Source organism: Pinus tabuliformis, chromosome 7, assembly GCF_031772625.1.
Source record: "Pinus tabuliformis cultivar Carrire ecotype Pingquan chromosome 7, CPIR1, whole genome shotgun sequence".
In the NCBI taxonomy this organism is placed as follows: domain Eukaryota; kingdom Viridiplantae; phylum Streptophyta; class Pinopsida; order Pinales; family Pinaceae; genus Pinus; species Pinus tabuliformis.
The window spans coordinates 1,010,565,916-1,010,575,268 of NC_142293.1; the positions used below are offsets into that span (position 1 = coordinate 1,010,565,916).

At 34.3% G+C, this 9,353-nt stretch overlaps 1 pseudogene across 1 annotated transcript; it reads right to left on the minus strand.

Moving 5' to 3' along the window:
• Positions 1 to 5,216: 5,216 nt before the first annotated feature.
• Positions 5,217 to 8,932, minus strand: LOC149250995 (3-oxo-Delta(4,5)-steroid 5-beta-reductase-like; annotated as a pseudogene). The gene is made up of 4 exons (XR_016266852.1): positions 8,579 to 8,932; positions 8,273 to 8,348; positions 7,720 to 8,038; positions 5,217 to 6,703 (listed from the first exon to the last, which is right to left on the minus strand). The product of XR_016266852.1 is annotated as a 3-oxo-Delta(4,5)-steroid 5-beta-reductase-like (transcript).
• Between the last annotated feature and the right edge of the window lie 421 nt (positions 8,933 to 9,353).

Genomic DNA, 9,353 nt, shown 5'->3' on the forward strand with positions numbered 1-9,353 from the left:
AAATATTGTTAATGTTTTGAAATATTACTATATGACACTTAATGTTTACTATATTCATGACAAGCTTATAATTTATAATACCATGTCTAAGTATGAAACCCATACATGAGAGCATATCAATTGAAGTAAATAATCTAAACTGGAGTACCATGATCATCTGTAATGAAAACATAGTGGACTAATTGGTAGTGCATGCATCATCTATGTTAAAAAGAAGTTGTATACCATTGTTGAGGCATCTAAGGAGTGTTGTGAGGCAATATCATCATGTATCTAAAGGAGAGCTTAGAATAACAAGTTTGAGTCGAATAGTATGAAAAAGGGAGCTCATAAAAGAAACAACGCCACACCTTGTGAGAACATGATTTTAGAAGTAGTTTCCGTTGAGGGAAAAATAGAGCCAAGGAAGGGAATATGCCCATAAAGGCATGGTTTGTGTTGTAACTAAAGATTGTATAAATGAAAAACTCAGCAACCATTCAAAGTTGATTTTCTCATTTGGGTTTCCAAGTTAAAATCGTTGTGTCCATTATGTAATTGATTTTTATATGAGGTGAGAATCATTTATATTTTCTTGATATATTACTCTTATTCATAGTCAATTGTTTCTTGTGGTTATTTTAATGGCGAGAACTCATACCCTAGTGATAGTTTTGATTGTTTCACTTAGAATTTCAATCTCCATTGGAAATTGATAAACATCAACAATGAAAAGACACCCACTGTCTAATTCATTATGAATCCTATGATTAGAGGTTATAATGAAAAAGGTGTTTCCCTAGTTTTCATTCCAATCCAATTTTTAAAGTGTTGGATTAATCATATATAGCAATTTGTCTGTTCCAAAGTCATTGGGCCTTATGGGAAAGATGTGGGAAATTTTCATCATAGATAATTATTCAACTCATGGATGAAATCCACTCTTTTGCACTTATATTTCATGTGGATTCATTCAACTTGAAATTGGAATTTGTTGTGTTAGGAATTGAAACCATGTGGATTTAATAGTAAGCATTATCACTTGTAAGCCATATTTCCCTCCTCAATGTTCTGTGTAGCGACCTTATTCTACAACCAACTCATAAAGAAGAAATATTGACAAACAATACACCTTAAAAAAAACAGCTTTCTTGTTTGATTGTGTCATTATTTAAAAATTATCTCCCTTTGCATAAAATTCAATTCATTTATACACCATTGACAATGGAATGTTGTCCTATCTATTTGGATAAAATCAACTTGGAAATAAGGGAATATTCTAGTAAATGTGGGAAATACGTTGTATGAGGACAACAATGGGCAGATAAAATTCATTTCTTATGTTTCTTTATAAGCAATTATATATTCTCAATTCCTTGTTAATTATCAAGGAAAATAAAAATTAAGAAAACGATTTAGGTTTTAATTTCTTTTGTTGTCATGTTGGATGCAATTGAACATATGTTAAATGTTTTCTAACTCCCTCAATAATTGATTGTGTATTTATTTGTTTATCTTATCTATGTGAAAGAGGGAGGATTGGAAATAGTTTATACATGATAAAGCTTCAAACATAAAACTAATGGTGGGCATGACAATGTTGGACTAAGTTTTAAGAGTAGCTTTAGCTCATACTATTCACCTTGATGCCACACCCTGGTTAGTTGCATACACTATCAAATTGGATAGCCATTTAGGATGTCTAAGAAAAGAGAACATTTGTGCAAGCCATTATTGATAAGAGGATATAAAAGAAGAAAACTGTAGAGTAAGTGATAAGATGAAGGAGAGAGATCTCTTCACATTCTCACTAGTTGATTACAAAATATAAATAATTTTTCTTTCATCAAAATCACTAGAATGGAAGTGTCGAGAATGTATTAGACATAGAATATACTCTATTAAATAATCCTGAACCCAAACTAAAAGGGAGTTTGTTGATTGGATTGAACATTGCTTTTGGATATACAATTAGAAGCCATTTTTTTGGACAATTAGAACCAACAACTTCATCACTTATCTCAACCATATGCCTCATAATTATGAGTGGTTGGATGTGCTCTATATTTAAAAGAGAGGGATAGATGAAGAAATTGACAATCTGATTTGAATTCTTGATAGGGTTATGCACAAATAGTTTTGATGATTGACACCTCACATAGTGGGTTGGCCATTGTTAAGCACTCATCAAGACATACACTTTCATACACAAGTTACACTAGACATGAGTGTGTAATTGGATGACATTTCAATCGTGCATGCTTGTAGAAGACCATGGCACATAGAAGTTTGCACTTAGCATTGAAATGTTGGAACATGCCTTGCAATGATTAGAAGAGCATGGACCTCTAAATGAGACAAATAAACATGGATTTGAATTTAATTATGTATATGATCCATGTTGGTGAAGCAAGTGGGCTATAAGCTCCTCATTTAAGGAGATGTCTTGCTAAACGTTCTTGTTGGTTGAGGTTTGTAGTGAAGGTGGATTCTCTTACTAGAGTCTAGGATGCTTTGGAGAAGTCCTCGATTGAGATAAAGAGGAAGAACTTGATATGCCAACATTGGAAAAGATAGGATGTTGTACTTTATATTCATATTGTGATAAAGGGTTGTACCAATGTTTTCTTAATTTCATGATTGGTTTGATACAATAATTTATTGGGATAGTGAAGATGAAATGTTGAGTGATTTGGTATGCCTTCAATGAAACTTAGGATTTGAATGTGTTGTTATATATTGGCTATTAATAAATGTAGTTTTCATATATGCTTAATTAGATCATGCCGTAAAGGTTGTATAAGTATTTTAGTGTTTTATCTACTTGAACATACCTAGATTATTGGTGGACAGATTTAAGATGTTTGCAAAAATGTCTTTGAATATTTAATACTAAGAATTCTATTTCTATGTGATAAACACGCGGCCTTATTGAAATGATGTAAAAGTTTCAAATTAACTAGATTTTCAAAATTTGTACACTTAAACAAGGTAGTTGAAGCAAAAAAGAAAACCACTCTTACTACACTTCAAAAAGGTGGTTGAAGCTAAAACAAAAACCCACCCTTACCATATGTCAAAAGTTCTTATTACTTGTTTTCTTGGGCTCAATATGATAAATAACATCTTGGAAATCATTATGATGTTTGTCTAACATAATGGCAAGACATACTCCATAATTATTTTTAAAAAATCGAATTTAAAAGTTATTTAATTTTAAAGTTCATAACTCCACATCAATATGATAACATGCAATTTAATGTGTATAGTATTTAGTTAATTTTAAAGTTCATAACTCCACATCAATATGATAACATCCAATTTAATGTGTATAGTATTAACACGACCTATCATTTTTCCAACTATGATAATTCAATCTTGCACTCCAATACTTTTGACCTAGATTGCATAACTGAGTAGAATACACAAAGACCAATAATGGGCTTCAATGAGCATGGTCTACAGGATTTTGTAGATATTATCAAGATATTGCTAGATGTGATCATTCAATAGTGGGGGTCCAAGTAATGAATTCAAAGAAACTATACTTAGTGTTTGATCAGAATTTAGTTTGACATAATCAATTCGATCTGATTTACAAACACCATAAAAATTACAAAGAAGCTAAATGTTAATCTAAATGAAATTTCAAATAATCAATTAGCTCTCATCTACAAATATCATAAAAAATTACAAAAAAAAAAAACATAAAACACCTACTTGGTATTCTAAAATAGGAAGTAAATACAAACATTCTATTCACAGTCAAGGAGTACTTCTAACACAATGTTGTTTTTTTCCTCATCGAAGATAATAATATTCAAAACAAAAGTTGCAATATATTAAGAAGACCAAAATGATAGACTTGCCATTTAGTTATTTTAAAACAAAACTAGTAAATAAGTTAGTTTGCAGCCAAAACTAACCATGGTTGCAAAACTAACCATTAGAGAAGATTCTGACATGGCATTGAATGGTATTGTATAACAGTGCCCTAATTAAGAGGTTGGAGGCATTGCAATTGTAATATGTCAATTCCAATCCCTCAACCAATGATGTAAATGTGTATATAATGAATAATTATAAGATGAATGAACATAATTTGTAATCAAAACATTGAATATTAATATAAAGGTGAACTTTAATAGTTTTATGTTTTTTTCTTTTTTCACCAGAATTCAATGATACAATTCTTGGTGAGACGGCTATCTCTTGTTGCTTGAAATGCATAAATAGATTCAGAGTTTTGAGACACCCTTGGGCACTTGGTATGTTAGTTATAGTGTAATATTTATAAATGTAATGAAGACTATTTGTAATGATGATTGTTATCATTCTGAAAGTTTTCTACAACTCAAAATATTTGGAATTCCAACAGTGAAAATTCTTGGCCATGCTATGTTGGAGCCCGGAATGAAAGTGGATTAGCCTAATGGATTGTTGATTAGTAAAACGGACCCCATTCCTTGGATTACAAGCTAACATGAAAAAGTACTATGGATTGGGGCTGTTGTAGATGAAAAATTGTTTGTGAGCAGAGAAATTGAACTATGTGAAGAGAGTTAAAGTTAACCATAGGTAAATCACCCTTGTGGATTCATAGTTTTAACTTAGGGGTTGGCCTCTATTGCAATGAGAGCTGGTGCAACAGGGATACTTCCTAAAAATGAAGTGTTCATAACTTGTGATTATGCTGAATTAATGTTCTTTTGATATGGATTATATTACTTTCCAGTTTGTCCAAATCTATTTGCAAGTTTAAGTGTGCATTTTAAATTTATAATTTATGGTGATGAAATAGTTTAATTATATTGTATAAGCCTATATTCTAGTGACTGCATATGTTCGTTCATTGATAATAAAGTAATCAGGAAATATATCAAAACAGGAATCTGGAAATATGAAATCAAAGTAACATATTTAGAGTGAATATTAGTGGTTTCAAGAAATACTCCATATCCTCCACCGTACACAAAGAACAAAGAGTATTTGGCAGATAACCATGATACCTCAACTTGAATTTGCACTAATTGCTCTAGACGCTCAATGTTGACAGCCTACACAATTTGATAAAGATTACGACGATACACATCAACAATACTGTAAGATGGCGATTTTCAATGCTCGATATTAGTACCAGTCTCCAGAACTAAATGGCTTGAAAAATTGGATGAAATAATAGAATCAACTTGAATTTGCAACACAATTTGATAAAGATTAAGACGATACACATCAACGATCGTGTAAGATGGCCATTACCAATGCTCGATTTTAGTAACAGAACTAAATGGCTTGAAAAATTGGATGAAATAATAGACCGGAGATTCAGCTCTTTCTGGAATTCCATTTCAAACTTACAAGACGCCAAATATCAAGCAATTTTCAAACCAGTCTCACAAACTATACTTCGACCTGACAAAACTACGTTCCTCTGGAAATATGCTCTGTTATTATCAACACCTCCAACTAGAACTTTCAAAATATAGCATAACTATCCTGAATCCTCCACTGCACAATTTGAAAGTTGAATCACAAAAGCAAGTTCTGAATGAACGGTGAAGTAAGCCCTCCGCTTGGTTTTAACTCAAGACAATGGGATCGATCAAACCTAGGGAACAATATTAGATGACCTGATTTTGTCAATCCATTGCCCCATGGAAGTTTCTGTGTTTCGAAACCCAAAGAAACCATATCTTTACTCTTATTCATGCTAAGTACAGCTCCCCAAGGTGGATTTAGTATTAAATCTGCAAACCACCAGTTTCCAACTTCTTTGATCTTTGTTGGGCGGAGCTTATTTTCATTGACAATGGCATCCCAAACCAGATTTTTGTCTTTCATCGCCTCAGCCAAACTGAAGCCTTCACCCTCATATGGTAAGGGGTCCAGATCAAATTTCTCTGCGAGTATTCCCCAGAGGTGTTTCCATTTATACACGTCTCCATTAGCATAATTAAAGGCCTGGTTCTTGGCATAAGGATCTGTGGCAGCCCAAATTTCTTGTTCTGTAATTAATTCTGCATCAGATGCATCCATAAACTGTTCCCACGAAATTATGTTCCCTGGGTACTTGAAAGGAAACCCCTCATGTTTGCAAATGGCAGCGTAAACACAGAGTGTGCCTAAAACATTCATCAAGCTCCACGGAGAGAAGCCAAATATGTGTGTCTGACGGTGAATGGACCAAGTTAATCCTTCTTTCTTCTTTGCAGCCTCAAATACAATATCCTCGGAGTGTAGTAGAAATTGGGCACAGGTAGCCTAGGTAGCTCTTCTTGAAAGGGTGCCTGGTGAGGCTGATATTTACAATTCATGGCCACTGCATCAAATGGACCAATGTAGTGTTTCCATTCTCTGCATTCGGCAGGAGGGCATCTAACACGTTACTCAACATTCTTCCATTGTCCTCACAGTTCTGCTCCTCTGTCTCTATGCTAATCCAAACAACCCAAAAGAGATGAGTGACATCCTTCACCTTTTCTAAAGTTTGCTCTCTATCTAAAACATCACATTGAACATATTCCACTGGACTATCTGGAGACCAATCTGGCTTAGGTCTCCTAGCAACTCCATAAACTTTCCAAGGTCCACCAGGAGTGTCAGATAATGGCAATATTTTTGCCAAGCAATTTCCTACAATTCCTGTTACCCCTATGACCAATGCCACTCCCTGCTGCCTCCCAGATTTATCTCTGGAGCTTTCAACATTGGTTTGGAATTCTCTCTGCATTGAAAGAGTTACGAGTTACCAAAATAGCAATCCACAATGCAATATAATGAAGCAAGAGCAACAATTCCAAATGCAGAAAGCAAGAGCAACAATTCCAAATGCAGCAAAATGCTTATCATTTAACGCATCCAAACACGGCTTTGAGAAACACATCGAGATTATGAAGCCAAGTATGCATGTTCAGATTTAATACATGACCATTTCTATGTTGTCGAGATATGCTGCCTAGCTTCACAACCCAGCTATACATATTAGACCAGGTTTAAATGGATCTGTGTTAATGTTCATATTCAGTGCACTGTACCTTGAATGCACCTATATATTAAAAGAAAGTGTTTGATCAATTCATTAACTTAGCCCAGACCAGAACCTCAATAAATGTTCGATAAATCATTTATCCTCACCCAGTAGAGAAGCTCAATTCGTGCTCAGGTTTAGATGGATGTGTTAATGTCAGTATTCAATGCAATCTACTTTCAAATCCACTCACCCATAAACACAGGAGTGTTGATGAATCCTTCACCCTGACCTTATTCACCACCTCAATTTGTGTGAACTCAACATATGCAACCTGGCATGGATATTAAGCTTGCCTTACAGGAGTCTGTGCTAATGTCGATATTCAATGGACCCTAAACCCAGCCCCACCATGTACAGAAATGGCTCTCTCAGTGCAGTAACCTAACCCTAAAATCCTAAATAATTACAGGAGAAAAAAGAGAGCAGTCTTTAGCTGTAACGGTGTAATAACCCTAAACTAAGAATCCTAAGAATTACAGGAAACAAAAGTTCAGTTTTTTAGCCCTAGACGATGCTGAATGTTTGAATTTAATATTAAATTATTTAAGAAAATTTTATCTGAAAAGTTTTTTTAAATAATACAAGAGACCATCAATTCCGAAAGAATTGGACAATATATATCTTAAATTTATAAAAACACCAAATTTAAAAAATACATAGAACTGTAATTGTTGAGGGCAGTAAACCCTCTCTGGGGAAAAGTAGTGAACCCGCATCATATGAACAGCCATCCACAGTCATCTCGATGTGCAGAGCATCCTGTGGAGCATCGGTGCCGAGCTTGGACAAGACATCGGCAACAAATTTGTCTCAGCTTTTTAAACCATTAAAGAGAACACTAGAATTTTGAAATCTGAGAAAATTTCACCTCACCGTTGAATGAATCATTAGTGAATATTTTTTCGGCTGTGTGAAAGATATTTTATTTTAGTCCTACCCGTCTCGAAACCCTTCACCGATCAGCAGCAGACCAGGGAGAAAGAAAATGGCATTTGCTTGTAGAACTTTGTCTGAGAAGCGAAAACATATCTGCAATCCATATAATAATTTAATAATAAAAGTACGAAGAGCAATCCACAGAGGCAAAACGAGAAGAAAGATTACTGCAATGCTGCTTTTCATTAATTTGCCTAAAAATAACTGTATTATAGTGAAGAAAGAATACTAAAACCCCAAAGAACCAGTAACCCCAAATTTATCAGACTTTAAAGGACCATTAAATCGACATAAAATAAATGTGCAATTATAAACTAAAACACTTACCCGCGAGTGCCAACGGAACTGTCCACCAAGAATATCAGCTAATTGTTATAAAATGCACACTAATCCACACACCAAACTGTGACAAGAAACATCACTATCAATTTCAATTTCAGAAATGTATACATGCAAAATTAGCACAAAAAATTCCATAATCCATGACTTCATTTAATCTTCCCCACTAATCACATACTACCAACTTATTGGCTATCAGCGCAGTGCTGTAATGTCGTACTAATGGATTGTAGGTAAGCAATTTCAAGAATGAGGCAATGATTGGAGTTTCCACGGATTTCTCACATTTCTTACCCAAGAAAGGAGCCAAATGACCTGACTGAGGATGAGCTGCGAGTTCCAAATGGAATTAGCGTTGCAGTGAAGAAATGAACACAGCTGAGCAGAGACTCGGATTGGAATCCTGCAACAAATTCATTCACTTGAGCAAAGGGCGCGGCAGCACAGACATAAAAATCGAGCTATCGTGAGATTTATATGGGTGAAGCAGGGATGGTAGATCTTTGGGCATTTTGGTGTAGATCATGCACCGGTAGGTTTGCACAGGGCAACGTAGCCGGTCTGCCTTAAGTATACATTGAGGGTATCTTTTTCGGGTCTCTGTTTGCTGCACCATGATTATAACAAGCCCACATCAGCTGCGAAACGAGCCGCTGAAACCAATGGCTTTCTGGCGGTGTGTCAGTCGGCTTCCCCATTAACCTTTCAGTGTTCCAGATCAACGATCACACTTCATTTAATCGTCTAACACCACAAATCTACGGTCAACAACAGGAGACAGCAGCATCTGGGGCAATTCATTTCAAAGGAAACGCCTTACGGCGTAAAAATTATTAAAATCACTCAAAAATAACATCTATTTTAAATCACACAAATTCTTAGTATTATTAAAAAATTTCAACTCAAATTATTATATAAATCAAAACTTTTCAAAACTAATCACACTAACAAAATTTAATAATCCACTGCATATTATTACATCAAACCAATCTTATTTTTTAAATATATATATATATATATATAGATATAGATATATATATTATATTTTAAAATATTACAAGTAAAAAAA